Source organism: Macaca nemestrina, chromosome 17 (assembly GCF_043159975.1).
Source record: "Macaca nemestrina isolate mMacNem1 chromosome 17, mMacNem.hap1, whole genome shotgun sequence".
NCBI lineage: Eukaryota > Metazoa > Chordata > Mammalia > Primates > Cercopithecidae > Macaca > Macaca nemestrina.
Window position 1 is genome coordinate 80,177,088 of NC_092141.1, and position 18,881 is coordinate 80,195,968.

The window sequence follows — 18,881 nt, forward strand, 5'->3', positions numbered from 1 at the left end:
AGACTCCGTCTCAAAAAAAAAAAAAAAGAAAATTTAACTGGTTGAAATTTCTGTGAGAAGGATGAGAGGAAAGAAAGAAAGGAATGTGATAACCAGAATCTGTGACTGCGCCCTCATCCAGTTACTGTTTGCTGCATTTGTATGTGGTTTATCTAACTAGAATGCGATTACTGTAAACTGCAAGACTCAAAGCTAGACCAAAGGGGAATGGATTATGCAGTCGGTGGCTTTCCCAAGCATTTTACCCTATTTGGGTCAAATCCCTTGCTTGCTTTTGTCTGTCCTAGCATATGTAGTTAAAAGAATGCAAACTATTCCCTGGATGGTTTCTACTCTTGTTTTAATTCTGTCTTTTAAAAAATCTTGTTGATCTTATCTACACTAATTCAACGTGATGCTGCCTCCTTCTTTACAATGAATATCCCCATAATTCCCTCCTGATTTCCCTTTCCGAAAACCATTCCCACCTAACATATATTTATGTAAATCAAAAGGAGATATCTAGAAAAGTGCACAACCAACTCTTAAAAGTGGTTACCCCTAAGAGAGGAGTGGGATTGGGAAATGGAGCATGGTGGGGAAGAACTTTCACTTTTTAGTCAATATATTTCTGAATGGTCTTCACTCATTACTCTGAAAATGTCTTTAGTGTTATGTTTTTAAAAAGAAGAAAATAAAAGCTTTATCTTAATTCTAGAAGGGAAATAAAAGAATGTAAGGAAGAAAGGTTAAATAAAGTAAGCAAAAGGGAGTTATGGGAAGGAAGAGAAAAGAAGACAAGAAGAGAGGAGGGAGGAAGTGAGATTGCATACTGCATATTGTCAGTTTTTTCTGTTTTTTCCCCCCCACTTCCATGTTGATTTCAGGGACAATAATCCAGCCACTTGCAGAGTGAGCCCCTTTGTGACTTAGAAAAAAATAGCACACCCTAGTTTGGAAAGATATTTAAAATTTCCATTCCCTATATTAATAGAATTTGGAGATTCTCTGATGCTTCTTCCTCAGATCTAATAATCAATTAAAAATATATCAGAATACTAAATATGTCAGAATTATTCTAGATCTGATAGGTAGAATGTGTCAACGATATTTATCTCTTTGCCAAAACACTGAAATAATTTATATAAGTTCACTATAACAAAAGAGTGAACTAGATCTGCTCTGAGTTTAAAAAGGAAGACCACGCCGGGCACGGTGGCTCAAGCCTGTAATCTCAGCACTTTGGGAGGCTGAGACAGGCGGATCACGAGGTCAGAAGATCGAGACCATCCTGGCTAACATGGTGAAACCCCGTCTCTACTAAAAAATACAAAAAACTAGCCGGGCGAGGTGGTGGGCGCCTGTAGTCCCAGCTACTCGGGAGGCTGAGGCAGGAGAATGGCCAAACCCGGGAGGCAGAGCTTGCAGTGAGCTGAGATCTGGCCACTGCACTCCAGCCTGGGTGACAGCGAGACTCCGTCTCAAAGAAAAAAAAAAAAAAAGGAAGACCAGTAACAATAATAACAAGACCTCACTATTTATTATTTATATTAAGTATCAGCTATATTTACTGTGCAAATGCTAGAAAAATATCACTCAATAAAATAAAGCAGGTGCCAGACCTCATGAAACTGTAAAGGAAGGTGTAATAGTACAAGCGATTCAAACAAAGAAGTTGGTTATCTTTAGGGGCACAGAATAAAACAGATATAATCAACTACAAAATAATTTTTGAAATAATTCCAGAATAATCTTTTTTATTTTACCTAAGAACACAAACATATCATTCATAAGGCCATTCGTGATGAATAAAAGCTGATGTGCCTTCTTAAATTGAAAAAATTCTGTGCAGACAGTCCATGAAAAGCACAGATCCAAAAGAAAATTAAACTTACAAATGTGCTATGAGTGTTCTGTAGAAAAATAACTGTTTAAACATAAAATCCCATAATTAGCCTGGATCTCTCATTCAAGCACTGCAGGTCAAAACCACCAACTTTTCCAAGTCAATGGGGAAAAGCCTTCCATTCCTCTCCTGTGTATTTGGGTGTGTGTAATTAGACTTCTCCGATGCCAACAAAAACCCATGAAGACTTTCTCTATACAAGTTTAGATTGTTCCAGCTCCAAAAATGGGATCAGAACGTGCTGGTACACCATCAGCAACACCCCTGGATGGGAAATACCACCAAGTCACTTCAGCAGAGAAGTTACTGCTCTCCACTAAGATAAATATCTGAAATTTTTTTAAAAATGGAATCAGTGGAGCAAAAGCAAAGGCTATTAGTCTAATGACTGCAATGGATTTGTGTGGAATTTTGCCTGCTAATTTACATTAATTTCCTTGGTAGTTGATGTTTGAGCCGGTGCTGTACATGAATGGATTATTGACATGGTAAAATCTGAGGTCGCTGACCACTGGATTAGTTAGCATTTGGTTTGCCTACATATTACATAAAATAAAAATAACAACAGTTTAAATAGGATAAAAGTCTCTCTCACTGTCTTTATGTTACACACACACACACACCACACAGGCACACACACACTGCGAGTTGGCAGTTCAGAGCAGTTATGGCGACTCTGCAGTGCTATCAGAGGCCCACGTTCCTATCATTGTGTTCCACCCTGGTGGCACATTGAAGTTTCCAGTGATGACCACCACAGGTGATTCCCACACCACATGCTCTTCTGCATACAACTTTGGTCATTTCTAATAAAGAGGTGGGGAAAAGTCATCTGTCCTCTTGAATCTGAGCTGGCCTCGGTGATTTGCATGTAAGAAGTAGAGTGGAGCAGACAGAAGGCTGTGTGACTTCCGAAGTTAGGTCATTAAAGACTGTGTAGCTTTGCCTGGTTTTCTTGAAGTACCTACTCTCAGAATCTGTAGCATTGTGAGATGCCTCAGCACATGGACAGCCCATGCGTAGATGTTCTGGTTGACTGTCCTCACTGAGCCCAGCCTCGAAATCATCTTAGTGAACTGGACTTTTAATTAAAGAACGCTCCAAGGAATTCCAGTGCTTAGTCATTCAAGACTTCACAGTTTAAATCCCAGCCGTTATAAAGCTTTACAGGTCAAAGACAAGCCATCCCACTGTGCTGTATTTGAATTCCTGACCCCCAGAATCCTCACACATCATAAAATAGATGGATTTTTACATGAGTAAGATTGGAGAGGTTTGTTATGCTGTAATAGATAATTGATATAAACACATTCAGCATGTCGCTGAACCCCAAGTTGTATGCTAGAGATGCAGCCCCTGTATCCACATTCCAGGCATCAAGAAAGAGGAGACAATTCCATCTGGGGGAAGCAATTCTGCTACACTTCATTGATGAAAACCTAGTCATCTGGATTTACCAAGCATCACAGCAGGCTGGTGAATGTAGTCTTAAAGAGAAGCAACAAGATTCCCAGTTAAATATTCTGTGTTACCAACTAGAAGTCTCTGCAACAAATATCTATTTTTTTTCTCAATTTGATATTAGACACTCCCACTGTTAAAATTCATTGTCTAAGATAAGATGTTATGAAAACTCCTGCTAATGTACAAATGGAAAACTAAGATGGGTAACACCTAAATGTGGATGTTTTTGTAAAACCGCCATCTTTCTTATGAAAACAGATGGCATTGAGAAGGCAAAGGATAGTTAAGAGACCCAAAGACATTGCCTCAGAATCAAAGAGGGAAATCCAGTTGCGGTTTAAAGGTTAAAGGTCTTGGACATTTGGGAGTAGGAGTACAATGGTCATAAACCAGATTAAAATTAAAATTAATTTTTAATTAGCTAAGGATTGATAAGCAGATAAATCTTGAATATTCCCATTCCTTAGGCAATTTTTAAGATATTGCTACAAAAGTAGTTCTGATGATTCTGTGTTAAAATAATTTATTCCAATATAGACAGGTATCTTTTAAAATTACCCTGTCTTCAACTTAAATTCGTAAGTCCTATATCTTCTCTTGAATGGTGATCAAAACATATTTTTGTGCAAAGGTGTGCTTCTCTTGATAGCTAAAACCTACCTTATGTAACCATTAATGGGTAGTGATTGTCTAAATTTAACCTGGGACAAGAATTTGTTTCAAAGTGTACCAAAATCTCCATTGAGAGCTTCCTCTGTAATCACCCTGAATATTGATTCCCTGAAAGCAGAAACAATTTTAAAGACTAGTTAATTTCTTCACTGAACATTGGTACCTAGAGAGAATCTGTCAAAATACTGTAGGGATGGTGGGCAATTGACTGGACTTAAAAATGTTTCTTCTAAGCTGGAGGATGCTTATCAAACTACAACCTGGAACGGTCTAGGAGTGAAATTGTTCCTCCATTCTCTAGCAATAGGCCTCTGAGGAACCTAAGAATAGTTACTGTGCTAATCATGATAATAATAATAATAATAATAGTAATAATAAATAGCATTTAATAACTGTTGTTTATGAGAACTAATTTGCATCAGATACTTGGTGAACATTTTCACATTTTATCTCATTTAGTCTTTGTTACAACCCTGTGAGGTCGTTTCTACTATTCTATTATCCTCATTTAACCAGTGAAGAAATGGAAATTAAATAGTAGAGCCAACATCTTGCAGAGCTAAGATTCAAACTCAGGCCATTAGGCAGATGGCAGCACCAGTGGAACATTATGTGAATTCTGAGTCTTATATGTCTGTCTTTCTGTCTCACATTCTAACTCTTTTGACCTGAGTTTTTTTTTTAACCATACAAAGCCACCCCTTGGTATGGATGAAGGATTGGTTCCAGGACCTCCCATAGATACTAAAATTCATGGTGACTCTAGATACAAAATGGAGTAATATTTGCATATTACCTATACACACCCTCCTCTATATTTTAAGTCATCTCCAGATTACCTGTAATACCTAATACCATGTAAATTTTATATAAATAGTTGTTATACCGTATTGTTTAGGGAATAATGACAAGAAAAAAATGTCTGGACGTGTTCGGTAGAAGCCCAATTTTTAAAAATAGTTTTGACCCATGGTTGCTTGAATCCAGGGATGCAGAACTCATGGATAAGGACGACCTTATCCATGTTTAAGGTTTAAAATTTAATGTTTAAGGTTTCTGTTGTGGAGTGAATCCACTGGCCCAGGCATAAGCATTCCAAAGCCGATAGAGCTAGAAAGTAGCCTAAGTAGATAGCCTACTTTCTAGATAGAGAGGTAGACAGAGGACAATAAGCCACAATGCCACCAGGATGTAGGTGAGTGTGTCAGAGGGAGGGAGTCCCTTTCCTTCCTTCCTTCCTTTTTATTTATTTATTTATTTATTTTTTCTTTTTTGCAAGACAAGTTTCCCTAATAGAGGTATGTGGCTTAGAGGCAGCCTCACTTGAATATGCTTTGGGAGAGAGCCTAATACCTCATATTTTTAAAAAGAAAAAAAAACCACGCGCGCGTGCACACACACACACACACACACACACACACACTCATACATATATATATCCAAGCCAAAAATATCAAGCAGCTCATGGCTGTTAAAAAGCCAGGCAAAGCTGCGTCCCACCCTTCAATGTTTTTCTTTCAAACACATTGACCACCCTCCTTTCACAACATCTTATTTAGTGAAGCACATGTTGTCCAAACGGAGTAAAATGTTGCAACACTGAAATTTGGATTCTGCCTGAAGTTCTCTTTCATCGACACACTTTTCACTTTTTTCCCTCCTTCAGTGCTAGGCATCATAGCAGAAATCTCTCCATGGAGATCTGGAGGGAAAGGGGTTAATTTGAGAGGCTTGGAGCCAGACCTCTCTTAACTGGGGAGTTGGCAGCTAGCAGTTTGGAACACTGCCTCGAATGTCTGACTGAAGGTTTTTATTATCCTTTATGCCCAAAGGTGGCTTTTAGACACCCACAGCAGCACACGGTCCTCTGATTGGGATTCGACAGACGGGAGCCAGAAAGCTGTCTGCCCTTTTTGCGATGACTGAGGAACCCCACGGAGGAAACCACCACCCCCTTCCCCAACCTGAGGCTGGACGTGCCCTCCCTCACCCTTCAATAAACTTCAGACCTGTCAGGGGAGTTGTAAAATCAGTGTGGAGTTCTGAGAGTTGGTGGGGGAGGGAGTGAGCAGGAGAACGGAGGGGATGTGAGAGATGGACAGAAGAGTGAGGCAGGTCTACCGGAGACAAAATAAATGCTAAGAAGAAAGGAAATAATAGGAGAGCTGAAAACAAAGAAAGAGTAACGACATGAAGACAAAGTTGACGACACAAATGAGAATTACAGAGAACAAGAATGGCGAAGGGAAGAAAACAGAGATAAAGGAAAAAACGTTAAGAGGCTAGAAGCATCCTCTTCCAAGAACCTCAGGTGCCTCACTTGCCTTCGTTATCCACAACTCAGCTATATGAAGGGTTAGCGTTACTATTTGTATGGTGTTATTTTATCCACACAAGCTTCATCCCGACCTATGCGATGAAAATTGACCCATGTTCATCAGGGTGAAACCCTGTAGCACCCTAGAAATCTCTGAAAGTATCCTAGGCTCCGAAGCAGTAGCTTCCTGATTAGTTTGATTTTTCCCTTCCCAGAAGGAAATACAAAGCACCCAGGTATTTGAAAGCAGACTGGAATCAAACACTGACAAGACACTGTTCTTATATAACACGGTGGTTGTGAGCATCCAAAGAGATGGGGCATGCAGAGGTGGTCAAACACAAACCCAGTAGGAAGAGTGTTTTCTTTTAGAGAGCCTGGTGCCACCTTTAGTCTCATTCCCATGTAGCCTCCTGAGATCAATATAAGAATTCATTCATCAGCTCACAAACTCTGCTTAGAGACATCCTAAAGCCCTACTGCTTAAGTAAGGAGTCAGCATTCTGCACGACCTGGGGAGCTTGGGGGCATTTAGCATTTATTTAACAAGAAGAGTAATGAATGTTTCTAGAGCTTTACTGTACTCAAAGTGCCTTCTTAGTCATCATCTTTTTGGATTGGCACATTACCATGTCAGACAAGGAATGGCAGATGTCATTCATGTTTCCACAAAGCAAAGAAGGGCAGCAGCAAAGTGAGTCTCAAAGTGTGGTCCGTAAACCACATTCTAACTATCTTATTAAAAATGCAGGTTTTCTTACCTCTATAATGTAGATAGACTACATTCGACTCTGGTGGAAGCTGTATTTTTACAATGCACTCTAATACTTCCAAGGCCACTGGGTTTAAGAAGCACAGGGCTGGTAGACTGGAGAAGCATATTATCAATATCTCAATGGGACTTTTACAACAGCTTATTTTCATTTTTATAGATGATAAAATAGCAATTCAATGAGATTAAGTGACTTGTCCAGACACATCAGAGTCCACTGCAAATCAGTAAGGGGTATAAGTAGCAATATCTAACTGAACAGAAGTAAATGTGTAACTAGAAATAAAACCTAGATCTTTCAACTTCTGGTTTTCTTTGTTCTTTGAACTATGTCAGACTGCCTCCTTCTGACATAGGAGAGATTTGACAGTGGCTCTTTTAAAATCTGCTATGGCAGCTCTCAGTGTGGGTAATAATAGTGTGTGATTTATTTATGCCTCACGGTATCATTCCTGGTGAAACAGGCCTCCAATCTTGATCACGCTCCTGTAAATGTGGTCCCATGAAAAATGCACACTTCCTACTCAGACAAGAAACTATTTTAGTTCCTAAGCAAAATCTTTAAGCCAGGGGAATTGGAAGGATCACTATTCCAATAGCTAAATTGTAATTATATTAGGTGTTCCAGGCACGATTATAAATTCTTAATGCATGTATTAAATAAAACAGATGAGCTCATTCACTTTTTTAAAGCAAACCACTGAGGTAAGTACCAGCATTACCTGATGAAGACAGTGAGACCTGATGGGACTTGCCCAAGTTTACACAGCTCTAAGCTGGGCAATGAAGAAAGGATGTTTTGCTCTAGGGGAAGCAAGATTAACCACCACCAATACTGCCTCTCTGTCTATAGTGGTGGGAGTGTACAATGGGCATTGGGGTGGGGGAGCTCTATGTAAGTAAGTTTTAGTGGAAAAAAATACCCCAAATAGCTCAGGAATGTGCCAGCAATATAGAACTATAAATTTACTTTTGCATAAGGCATCTAAAGGTACATTTAAAATAAGTCATCACCTTTAAAGTCAATCAATCAAATAATACAGATGTACAAGTGACCATGAAGCTGATGTGGTTCAGTTATTTTATTTTATAGATGAGGAAATTAAGGATCTGAGAGGTAAAGACCTTTTCTCTAAAGTTTCAGATTGCACAAAGGTAAGTATTGGCCAAGTTGTGTAAGTTGCAAATACAATCAATTTCTTGAAAGAGTGCCTTAGGTTAGTATGTCAGTATTGTTCTAGTGCCATGATACTGCTCAATCGCTAGCATCCACAAAACCTCAGAAGGATACAGCAATAAGTGTTTGCTGCTCACAAGACTGATTTGGTTATCTAGGTGCCTCTGCTGATTTTTGACTGAGCTTTCACATTTCTGGGGATCAGATGACTATTGATTGATTTGTGATGGCCTCAGCTGTGGCAAGCTGGCTCTATCATATAGATCTCTCATCCTCTAGCTTGGAACACTTTTTTTTATGTCAACGGAGGAAGTGCAAGCACACGAGAGGAACCGTGTTCACATCATTTCTTGCTTCTGCTTGCCTTGGTGTGACTCCAGTCATCTCATTGACCAAAGCAAGTCACCTGGCGGGCCCCAGACCAGAACTGGACAAGGACACAGAAACAAAGACGGTCAGTGGATTACAACCACTAATGCAATTAATCTATTACAGTGAGGGAGGAGGAAAGATCTGGCATGGAAGTAGTTTCAAGGAGGAGGCAAAAAAATCAAATAAGGCCAACTTATGCAGTGTTAATTTTAACATCCCAACTTTGAAGTCACATCTTCCGATTTGGGGTGCATTTGCTATATGTAATAAAGAGAAACACATCATTTTGCAGAATAAGGGAAGGGTTGAATTTAAGAAGCCTGCACCAGCTGGGCGGGGTGGCTGAAGCCTGTAATCCCAGCACTTTGGGAGGCCGAGACGGGCGGATCACGAGGTCAGGAGATCGAGACCATCCTGGCTAACACCGTGAAACCCCATCTCTACTAAAAAATACAAAAAACTAGCCAGGCGAGGTGGCGGGCGCCTGTAGTCCCAGCTACTCGGGAGGCTGAGGCAGGAGAATGGCGTGAACCTGGGAGGCGGAGCTTGCAGTGAGCTGAAATCCGGCCACTGTACTCCAGCCTGGGCGACAGAGCGAGACTCCGTCTCAAAACAAACAAACAAAAAGGAGCCTGAACCATTTTATAAAAGCAGGTTTACCATGCTGGTAAGCATCATATTGAATTTAGAGATTCTGGCACATGCTCCAACTCCACTTAGGTTATTTATAGATAAACATATAGGCTCTTTTTCAGAAAAACTGGGAAAAATATATATATATGTACACACACATATATATATATATTTTTAAAATTTGTTTTAAATTTTAAAATGAAATTCAGTTTTAATTACACATATTATAAATTATGTATGTATATGTGCATGTGTATATATATGTCATGCAACAGGAAACTTTATAATGGATCCAACAAGTTTAGTTTAAGAAGTGAATCTACTTTGTTTAATTTATAAACCATCAAAGTATTCGCAATTTATAAAGGATTAATGTATTTGAAAATTTTTCAGAATTATACTAGGACTAATTTGGATACTTATATCAAAACATTAAGATGCTCTACTTTAGTTAAATCAGAGATATTTTAAAATGGAGATCTATTTTTTAATATGTGAGGAAAATGTTGTTTAAGGATTAAAATACCTTTCTCAAGGAGGTAAAATTCAAGTGTTGTGTATTTTTAAATTGTAGCTGTTATTCCTGGTAAAGACCAAAACTATTTTCACCTTTTCTCCATGCTGACTGGAATCATTCTATAACTAACCTTCTGTCACTTCCCAAGTCTCTTAAAATGACTTCTTTAAAAACACACATGGACTCATACAGCCTCAGAAGCATATGAGCTCTCATACAAGTAAGGTAACAACAATAAAAAAAACCAGAAACAAATAAACACAATCCTACAAATATAAACTCTTGCAAAGTCTGCTAATAAAGATTATCTCACATATTCTTCTAAAGTTCCATTACAAAATAAAACAAATATAAGTATCAAATAGCTTCATCGTAGCTATTGGCTTCTCAAGAAAGTGAGGCTATAGAGTTTTGGCTGCCTTTTTTGTTTATTTCAGAAAAATAAAATTATTGTAAACAGATTGCTATTATAGTGTTACAATGGGCCCCTTGTCAGGTCATTGTGAGAGGTTAATAGGTTAAAATTTGATGTTGCAATGTTATCCTTTAAAATAAAATGCTACTCTAACAATAATGAGTGCAATACAACAACTAAGTTGAAGGGTATCAAGATGGTTTTGTCAAAATGCTCTGCCGTCCAGTGACCTCTTTTTCACCATGCCAGGGAATCCTATGTATTATATTGCCTGAGAATTTTTGATTTATTAGAAGAAGCATGTTTTTAAAAAAAATTCCTGGAGGCAACAGTAACTTCATTAACCTGTAGGTGGAGATAATAATGGTTCATAAAAGTAACGTGGATGGCTGCACAGCTCTACAAATACACTATAAACTATTGACCTGTGTGCTTTGAATGGATGGATTGTATAGCATATGAATTATATCTTAATAAAACTACATAAAAATCAAGAGAATTTTTCCTTTACAAAAAGAAATATGGATAAGACAAAACAACAAGCCAGAGACCGGTAGATCGATTCAGTTGGAGGGTTTCCTTTCCCACATTCACTGGCATACAAAATTGCCTCCCAATGAATAAATTCAGTCTTCTTGTGGGATCTGTCCATTTTCTTTAAGAAAAAGTTTAATTATTTATCACTATTAACAACTGTTGAACTCCATGATATCTTGTGAGCTGTGTCTGTTTTCTCTAGCTATGGGAAGTATTTGATTATTATCTTCTAAGAATGTGTAAGGAAAAGGATGTGATCGAGGTCTCTTAAAAGATTCCTGGGGAATCAAATTTTCTTCAGGAAAGGTTATCAGACATGAGACAGATTTCACATCATCAGTTGTCGTATGTATTGGAACTTTTCTCTGTGAGCAGAAATGCACCTAAGACTTTACTAGCTGAACTTTTTTATTTGTTCTTAACTTGTTGAGGTATGAGGTGAGACTTGACACAAGATAAGATTAAAGGCTGGTTGAAACAGGGAAGAGGCACGGAAAACACCTCCCCCTAGGATATGCCCATCAGCACCATGATAGTTTACCATTGCCATGGCAACACCTAGGAATTGCCACACCTTTCCATGGCAACACCCAGAAATTACCACCTGCTTTTTAGAAATCTCTGGATAACCTGCCACTTAATTTTCACATAATTAAAAGTGGGTACAAATACGACTACCGTATTGCCTCTGAGCTGCTACTCTGGGTGCTCTGTCTATGGGGTAGCCCTTCTCCACAAGGAGCAGGACCTCTTCTGCTGCTGTGCTCTGCTGCTTCTATCAAAGCTGCTGTCTATCACCACCAACTTACCATTGAATTGTTTCCTGGACAAAGCCGAGAACCCTCCTGAGCTAAGCTCCAATTTTGGGACTCACCTGCCTTGTATCACTGTTATTCTGTATTTTTCCGTAAGTATCAATTTGCATGCAATTGAAAAGCTGGTAAACATGCCCAAACAACTGTTAGAAGTGATCTATTCAGTTAAACACACACATAATGTCATCGTGACAGAAAATGGCTTGCTTACGTTTGCTTAACTTCTGGGACTGAATTTGTAGATAAGAGCAGTCAAATAGACATAGCGTATTAGTCCATTCACACACTGCTATAAAGATACTACCTGAGACTGGGTAATTTATAAAGAAAAGAGGTTTGATTGACTCACAGTTCTGCATGGCTGGGGAGGCCTCAGGAAACTTACAATCATGGTAGAAGGTGAAGGGAAACAAGACATGTCTTACGTAGTGGCAGGAGACAGGGAGTGAAGGGGTAACTGTCAGTTTTAAACCATCAGATCTTGTGAGAACTCACTATCATGAGAACAGCATAGGAGAAACTGCCCACCCGTAATCTAACTACCTCTCACCAGGTCCCGCCCTCAACACATTGGGATTACAATTTGAGTTGAGATTTGCGCGGGCACACAGTGCCAAACCATATCACATAGCCTTATACCATTTCTATTGTTCCTTGAACATATATGGTTTTTATGTGGGTCCCTGGCTTGCCCTTTGGAAGAAAAACAGCAAGCTCCTTTGAGTATTTTACTTTTTTTCCAGTAATTGAACAGGTGAAAGTTAAAATAATAATAATAATAAGGATTCTAAACTCAGGTAGCTGTTTACCGAATAGATCTAACACATGTGAATATATTTTCATTTTTTCAACTTGCTTTGATATATAGTGTATGTTTGATCCTTGCAACAACCATGTTAATAATTCTAACTGGAATGTTTTTTAATCGCTCGAAATTCCTAGAATACTTTCCTATTTCTTCCTGGAAGTTCATAGAATATTTGCTTACTATACTGCTATTTGTAGATGTAGTTTGTCTACTTTAATAGATTATAAATGTTTCAAAAGCAGGGGCTTATTCCTTCACCCTGTGCAATCCCCTATAGCATTTAGCACCAAATAAATGAGTGCAGATATGCCCAATTAGCAAATAAATGGAAGCACAAAGAGACTAACCCAAATTTTTTCTTAAATTGAAAAACAACTTTAGGTCTCCAGAAAGCAATTTTAAAATATGTATCAATATCCCTTGAGTCAATTTCCCATTCAAGATATCTATGCTAAGGAAGTAACCTTAGATGCAATTAAAAGACGTTATCCTAGCATTATTTAAAATATGGTTTTAAAGGAAGTGGCTTAAATGCAAACAAATAAATAAATGAAGTAGTAAGCAGTCCCTAAATATGAGGTTTTAGATGGTTTTCAAATTCATGAAAAATACTCAAAATCTATGGTTATGTTAAAAACTACATATATTTTTATTGTTTTCTCAGTTTCAGAACACAATTGCTCATATGTTTTTCGAAATGGTTTAACAAGATACATTGGAAGACATGTATTTATAGATTAAAACAATCTAGAGTCTGGGATTTGTTTGGAAATATGAGGTGAACAAGTAGGTAGAAGTACAGATGAATAAAAGACTGGCTATGAGTTGATAATTTATAAACTTGATGATGGGTACATTGGGTATACTATTGTTCTATTTTTTAAGTTTTTTTTTTTTTTTTTTTTTTTTTTTTTGGCAAAGTCTTACTCTGTCATCCAGGCTGGAGTAAAGTGGCATGATAATAGCTCACTACAGTGTCAAATTCCTAGGCTCATGCAATCCTCCCATCTCAGCCTCCCAAGTAGCTGGGACTACAAGCGTGCACCACTATACCTTGACAATTTTAAAAAATTTTTGTAGAGACAAGGTCTCACTATGTTGTCCAGGATGACCTCAAACTCCTGGACTCATGATCCTCCTGCCTTAGCCTCCCAAAGTGCTAGGATTACAGGCGTGAGTCACCACACCAAGTCTATTGTTATATTTTGTATATGTTTAAAGTTTCATAGTAGAAAAATTTCAAAAACCATGTGTGTGCATCACTTAGGTGAGTAAGATAGCTTCCATTTGTCCTACTCCCCATATAACTTTTCCATCCTTATCCTCACTGGTCTTTGTCTGATGGAGGTTCTCTTAGTTTATTTGTGTTGCTATAAAGGAATACCTGAAACTGAGTAATTTATAAAGAAAAGAGATGTATGTTTCTCACAGTTCTGCAGGCTGTGCAAGAATCATGGTGTTTCTGGGGAGGTCCTCAAGCTGCTTCCACTCATGGCAGAAGTGAATGGGAGCAGGCATGTGCACAGATCACATGGCGACAGAGAGCAAGAGAGAGAGAGAGAGAGGAGAAGGTGCCCAGTTCTTTTCAACAACCAGTTCTTGCAGGAACTAAGAGTGAAAACTCACTCATTCCCATGAGAATGGCACCAAGCCATTCATGAGGGATCTGCTTCCATGAGCCATACACCTCCCACCAGGCTCCCACCTCTGACACTGGGGATAACATTTCAACATGAGACTTGGCAGGGCCAAACAAAACATATCCAAACCATAGCAGATGCTGACCTGCAAGGTTGGTTCCTTGAGCATATAAACTATGCAGTTGTTCACATGTCCCCATGCTCAGAAGGCCCTCACTCTTGGTTTAACACTCTTTTGTCACCTTCCTGAAGTTGTAATAATTTTTGAACAGGTGCTGTAATTTTTTATTTGCACTGGGCCCCATAACTTAGATAGGCAGCCATTCTTACTGAATTATATCAGTGTGTGAAGTAAAGATTTAACTCTGTGCAAAGAAAGATTTGTCCCTGTCCTCCTAACTCTTGGGAGGTCATCTCTAAGCACTTGGTATGTCCTCCCTGATAAGAATGTCTTCGTTTACCTGGGGGTGATAGGGACACGCCAGAGTGTTTATGGTAATGGTGTTATAGGGTAGGCCACAGTAACAGCTCAATGTCTGGAGTCACTAGCAACTGAGTTCAACCACAAAGCCGTGATCTATATAAAAGTGGCCAACTTTTAATATAAACTCTGGACACCAAAGCTCAAATGGGCTTTCTTCATAGGCAATTTATCTGTATAGTGTAACACATCATTGCTAGAAGTAGTTAATGCCATCTACATGACTCCACTGGGAGAGGACACCTGGACGCTCTACCCCAGGCCCCTTCTCAACTTTGTTCCATGTGCCTCTGTGCCTCTTCCCTTTGCTAATTTTGACCTGCATCCTTTAGTGTAATAAACCATAACCATGCGTATTACAGTTCTGCTGCATTCTGTGAGCACTTTCAGCAATGTTTTTGAAGGAAAGGTCGTCTTGGAGACTCCCTCAAACTCACAGGATAACCTTAATAGATTTCCAAGTCCTCTGGCTTACTGCTGGGTTCCGTCAATGCAGAGGCCCCATAGAAAACTGGAGGAAGATAAATGAGAGGTCAAGGTATTGACAATCCTGATTCTCTCCCCGTGAGAGCGGGTCTTATGCTGGCTGTGTCTCTGAAAGTTGGAGGGCTTAATGCTCCCACAAAGCATCCTGTTCCACATGACTTTCTCTCCTTCTAGCTTCATAGAACCTTTGCCTCATCTCTTTGGGTGACAGCTCTTCCACTTCGGGATCCCTTACGCTCGGCTCCGCCTTTGCAATGAGTTCCTTTGAAAGCAACCCATCTCATGTTTTCATTTTTGTTTTTCCTAACGTAAGCAGGTCTTCTGTTTCCTGCCAGAACTCTGATAGAAAATACAAGGGCAAGAAGTATACAAAATGGGGGGTGGCAACGATGCTTGCATTCTGTAATTTTTTATTGCATTGTTTTATAATTTGCAAAAAAACCTTTCAAACTTTTTTTTTTATCAAGAAAAAATATTATTTTTAAAAAAGTAGTAATTCATGGGACAACTAGCAGTTCTACTCTCAGACATCTTAACCTCTGAATTGTGCCCTGTCTTCATTCAACCAGCTCTCTATTTGAGGTCAGTAATCCCTTAACCCTCCCTCTGTTCTTCATCATCACTCATTGGCTATTTTGGCTACTATCCCTTCCTTCCCTCTCATGCTGTGAAAACTCCCTAAGATTGCTGAGTGACGACTTGCTGTCGATCCTGGACTTTTCATTTTCCTTTTACTTTGAGTCCTCACGGATGTGGAGGGTGATTTCTAAGAGTGGGAAGTTGGTTCCGTCCTCCTGGCTGCCTGGTTCTCTGTAGCTTCCCCAGTGCTGTAGAGCATGGAGGTTGCAGAGAGGAAAGGCAACACAAAGCAACAAACATAACCAGAAAAGGGCAATTTCATCATTTTGTTTTTCATAAATTCCCCCCAAAATAGGATGATCACATCCTCATTATTAAATGCGGTCTAATTTTTAAAAGAAACATTATCTCATTTTAGTAACTATTTCCTAAAATGTCGAAGTTATTATTTAAACCCTGTTAAGTGTTATTGTAGTTGTACTGACTGCACTATACTTACCCCAATTGCTGGGATTACACAAAAGGATAAAAACAGCTATGAATAGTATATAATATTTAATGATACATAATGTCTTAGAGAACTATGAGGTAATTAAATACTTTGTTCCTTTTTTAATTGAGGTTTTTGGGTACAGACTAGAAAACTTGCTAGACAAATTCTAAAAGAGCTGTTACCAAATACTTTGTATAATGCTTTTCACTGGAAACTTTGTATCAGAGCGTGGAGATGGTTAGAGATTAGTGCTCCTGATAGATTTGGGGTGAATGGAGAGAAGGGAACCGAAACTTGTTAAAAACCTACAACATGCTATGCACTATACGTACGTCATGCTTTACAGATATTGTCTCGTTCAGCTGTATTGTGAGCTAGGTATTATTTCTATTTTGTACACAATTGCCCAAATTTTATAGCTGGTAACTTTGATTCAAATCTTCATACTTTTCAATATGGCAAACTGCTATATCAATAATGTTGATTTGTCTATCTAATACATATCTTTTGTTCAAATTCAAGCCCATTAGATCCTTTGGTTAAATGAACAAATTATGTTAATGATTTTACGGAATAATAATATCAACTAGTAGAATTTCCAGATATTGGGATAAGTGGTTTTTTCATACAAGAAGTCAATAATGTCAAGTTAAGAAAATAAACCTTCAAAGACAATCAGAGCTCTACATTTCATAGAAGAATCTGAGTAATAACCTTCCTATGTAGGAAATAGTCATGTTTTCAATCTTTAACATGGCCAGACTAACACTATATCTATCATTGATTAAGTTCCTGATTTATTCTTCATATACCACAGTAGAATCTCTAAATATGATTGACCTTTTGAGGCCCTGAAATAGATTTTCAGGTTAAAAAAAATAGGGTTGACCTTTTGAGGCCCTGAAATAGATTTTCAGGTTAAAAAAAATAGGGTGACTATGCCTGGAAAAGTTCAGGTCTGGGTTCATGTCACAACTGGATGAAGCCACGGATTAGGATTTCCTCTTTCGAGCCTCAGCTTTTGTTAAGCTTGTTTCACTAAACACATGTACCTTTAGCCATGTTGGGTGAGTCAAAGATGATGTATGTCAGGGCTCTCACTATAACAGTTGTTGTTGTTTTTTTTTTTTTTCCTCATCCCCTCAATATCCTCTGGAGTTGAGGAGGTTTTCCTATTATCTCCTCAAAACCACTGAGTTATTGAACTGCTGAACTCTGACTTAAACCACTAAACCCAGGCAATACCAGCAGGAGATAAGAGATTTATTTGGTGGAAAAATTGAACCAGTGAGTCTCTAGACTCTAGGACTCTGGACACAATAGAGGACAGTGGGACTAAAGGGAAGTCTGCAGTGTGACCTGCAAAACATGTGCCCAGTCCAATAGCCCCACCGTCACCCAGACAAAATTCCTATAGAACTCCCCAAAGAAAACCCTCCAGCAGCTCTGCAGCCAACATTTTTGGTGCCCCTCTACCAACCCCACCACCTGCAGTTCTTTCAGATGCCCTCTATCATAACAGGAAATCTGTCTCCAAGCCTTTGTGTGCTTTTGCTTCTAAGAGCTGGCACCTGGGACTCTATCCGAAGGGCACTTTTGCTACTGGAGCCTCTTTGTCCTGTATGCCAAAGACAGAACTAAAGATGTCTTATCCTTTTCCTCAGGTGACACTTAACCAGTGACTGAAGAGGGTGTGTGAGAGCCTAGCTCATATACCCTACCCCAGAGTTCCCCTGTAGCATTGGACTGGAGTTGGGATTTTGCCTGGAATCTTACTCTTCCTTGCCTTCTTCCTCTTGTCCGCCACGCTAATCCCACTCTTAACAATGACACAAGGGTGTTTGCTTAATAGATCACTTTCATAATAATTCTCTCTTAGCACTTGCTTTAGGAGAACTTAATCCAAGATGACATCCAATCACTATACAGAAAAACACCAAACACACACACTTTTCTAGATGTTATCCAGCACCTCAGTCCTTAATATAAATGTACACCCAGGAATCACCAAGCATCTTCTGAAGAAAGCTTCCAAGATGAAACTCAGAGGCCAAAACGAAACAAATCAATATGAAAATCAGGGAACAAAAACAACAAAAACAAAAATGCCAAAAGCTCAGTCTCAATGTCAGTATTTACATTAGGTCTGAGTGTTTATATTAACATTACAAATGGTTGTCATCAGCACCATCACCTGGGAACTCATTAAAATGAAAATTCTCAGGCTCACCCCAGAACTACTGAATCAAAAACTCTCTGGGTAGAGTCCAGCAGTTTTGAAAATTAACAAGCATTGCAGTCAATTCTGATCTACCCTCAAGTTGAAAATAACACATCAGAAGCATGTAATAACAACAACAATAAATTGTTATATAAATACATTAAGAGAATGGGAGAAGAAAAGTGTCTGTTGGGAGGATGGAGAAGCAGAAATCTTAATCTCATTTATCATAAGTAGAAGTCAACAGATTAGTAACTAAGATTGCTATACCAATAAATAGCACCATTCATTCACTCATTGGACAAATGTATTGAGTACTTATTGTATTCTAGGCATGGTTCTTCATTCTAATACAACAACAAGCAAGAAAAAAAGCTGCTGTTCTCCTGAAACTTACCTTCTAAGTGGGGAAACAATAAACACACAAATAACAAAAGGAAAAACACACGAGGCACTGATGACAGAGTGACAGAGCATCTATTTTACACTGAGTACTTAGGCAATACTCTGATGAGTGACATCAGAACAGGCAAAAGACACAGAAGCAGCAGCCCCAGGCCAATCATTTGGATCTTTACAGGCTTTGGGAAAGGTTTG

At 38.8% G+C, this 18,881-nt stretch overlaps 1 long non-coding RNA gene and 1 other non-coding gene across 2 annotated transcripts in view; both read right to left on the reverse strand.

The window, feature by feature from the left end:
• Positions 1-18,881, reverse strand: part of LOC139359376 (uncharacterized) — a 365,570-nt gene that overhangs the window by 150,737 nt on the left and 195,952 nt on the right. The gene's annotated exons all lie outside the window — the stretch shown is intronic.
• LOC112424537 (U7 small nuclear RNA) lies at positions 16,188-16,247 on the reverse strand. Its single transcript, XR_003015318.1, has one exon. It is a non-coding gene; the product is annotated as a U7 small nuclear RNA (small nuclear RNA).